Source organism: Phalacrocorax carbo, chromosome 3, assembly GCF_963921805.1.
Source record: "Phalacrocorax carbo chromosome 3, bPhaCar2.1, whole genome shotgun sequence".
Classification (NCBI taxonomy): domain Eukaryota; kingdom Metazoa; phylum Chordata; class Aves; order Suliformes; family Phalacrocoracidae; genus Phalacrocorax; species Phalacrocorax carbo.
Genome location: NC_087515.1, coordinates 20,855,924 through 20,858,423, shown reverse-complemented (window position 1 = coordinate 20,858,423; position 2,500 = coordinate 20,855,924). Strand labels below are relative to the sequence as shown.

At 36.0% G+C, this 2,500-nt stretch overlaps 1 protein-coding gene across 1 annotated transcript in view; it reads left to right on the top strand.

Moving 5' to 3' along the window:
- CAMKMT (calmodulin-lysine N-methyltransferase) overlaps positions 1-1,660 on the top strand; it is a 218,679-nt gene extending 217,019 nt beyond the window's left edge. Inside the window, exon 11 of the mRNA XM_064446093.1 lies at positions 1-1,660. This exon is cut by the window's left edge and continues 404 nt beyond it. The gene's annotated coding sequence lies outside the window, so the exon portion shown is untranslated.
- Positions 1,661-2,500: the final 840 nt, after the last annotated feature.

Here is a 2,500-nt window from a genome sequence, read left to right as displayed (position 1 = left end):
TGTTAATCTCTTTAAATGTTATTTTGGGTGTGTATTTGAAAATATGTGAATAATATATTTCATGGGCTTACATACCTGATGTAAAGTAGTAAATGCATTGACATTTAATCAGTAAGGACATAGTTGTCTTAAGATCTTTTAAAAGTGCACCTATTGAATGCTCGGATTTTTCTGCCGCCTTTTTTTTTTTTTTTAATGCCCCTGTTGATTTTTCTATCCACAATTGAAATGTCCTCATTCGCTTCAGTGTTGAAGGCTTTTTTTTATGTATGTGTGTATATGTGGATTTTTTCCAGCAGGACTTTTCCTCCTGTAGAGGTATAAGAAATCATGCATCAGACAAAAGCCTCATAAACTGACCATTTGTCCTTTGGACACAATAGCCTGCCCAGCCCCTCTGCTCCTCCTCTCCAATTATGTGTGATTAGTCTCAGTGTGTTGTGTCAAGAAGGGGGAGTGTGCTGAGTGCTTATTATCTGTTTAGGTACAAGAAGAGCACATTTAGGTTCTGACTATGAATGGAAAGTGAGCCTTTATCAGGACTAAAATCTAAATGCTGCTATCCTAGAAATCGCTTTAAAAAAAAATACATCCCTTCTGATAAATCCTGAGAAACACTATAGCAACTAAAGGATTTTGTAGTGTAATCAAACTATCTCCCGTGAATTAGTTTATAGTGTGATATATTGTGGCCCAAGTATTTGATAAACGTTTAATGTGACTTTTCTTTACTGGGAAAGACAAAAATCCTATAAAGAAACAGGAGCAATTTCTTATTTTCTTATTAGTTTAATAGACGATTTTAATGACTTCTCAGAAAAAGAACCTGGATCATTAAAGAATCCTGTACAGTCTCTTAAACCATAACTCTTAAAATTATGGAAAAAGAGAGAGAGGCAGAGAGCATGACTGAGAGAGGGAGGTACTAGATGCAAGGAAATGTAGAGGATCATGGTGACATACATTAATTAAAGAACTGCAGTTCGGCAATAAGCATTCCTCCATATTTAACAAACTGGGCAGCATGTAAACCACGAGCTCATGAAAGTCCCTTTCTCTTCGCTGTTCTTCTCAAACAAATTTCTTCACTACCAGTTTGCATGTCCTTGTATTCAATACTTTTTATGCTCCATTAGAGCACCTAGATGGATCTCAGAAGGCATAGGTCAAGTCGCAGTTAGATCATACATTTCTTTCTCACAAAAACTTGAATTGCAATGCCAAGTGATGGGCTAACATCACAATAACAGCAATTTATTCCTCTTTTGATAAAAAGCAGCCTGTTCTCAGTGTTAGATAAAGACCAGGGGCAATGCAAACCAACCATTTATCCTGGAACTGAGTAGCATGTCTCCCCTATAGCTGGTTTGAGTTTCATATTCAAACTCTTGTTAGAAGATACTTGTCTAGTAAGAAATCAAAAGCATTTAGGAGTAATATAAAATTGCTGTGAAGGTGGCTGTAGTTTAATTAGTTTTGTATTGTTTGTTCCACACAGCAGTGCCTTTGTTTTCTCTAAAAACATGTGTAAGGAAATCTTTATAATCAACAAAGGAGTGTGAGAAATAGTGAAATATTAAAATTTGTGAACCTTTTGTTTTTGAGAGGGCTTGAATGTCTGCTGTACAGTAATCTAATAAAGATCATTAGTTTCCAAAAATAGAGCCAGTGTCACTGAAAATTGTGGGTTTAGCTCTAAGAAGAAAACAGTTTTACTCAAATTAGTAGCTGATAATTGCTTTTTATTTCTTTAGTGTCTGTCGTTTGAGTTGAAGGCTTTGCACAGGTGCTGCCATCCCTAAAGTGTGTAATTGATGGCTTGTTTACCAAAGATGCATTTAGGCTTCATCCTGCAAACTCACATTGGAGCTCCACAGGCAGTAAAGTTACTCATCTACATAAGTGCTTGCAGGTTTGGTCTGTGTAGATATTTTTAGGGTATATAAGCAAACTCTCTTCTTGATTTTTTGTTTTTAAATGGGTATTGAAAAGTCACAGATGTAGGATTTACTGTATATGAAGCACTAAAAGTGTTCTTTTTTAGAGACACCTCTCAGTCCCTTGTGCTAGTAGGGACCTGTTGAATTGTTCCTGAGCTCTGAAATTTTAATAAAAATACAGTGCTTATTAATAGATCAAATGGCTTTCCTAAGAAAAAGTTAGACAGTTTATCAAATCATGCTTATAAAGTGTGTCAGAACCTTTCATGTGCTATGCTTTAACTAGTCTCTGATACTTGGGATATTTTTAATGATATAGTTTACCATGTTCTGGAACAGAATATTGCACTTAATTACTTTATATTTGCAAAGCACTTTGAAGGTGAATGACACCGTGCAAGAGCTATGCTCTCTTCCCTGACAATGGAAACGTTAGGCTGATGCAAGTTTTCTTTCACGTATGTTGGTAGTTTTTAGAGCAACATTGTGTCTTCCTCCTTTCTCGGAGAAAAATGGCAGAGAGAAATTATCTTCTTGTGGACACCCGTTCCCCTGGGTGC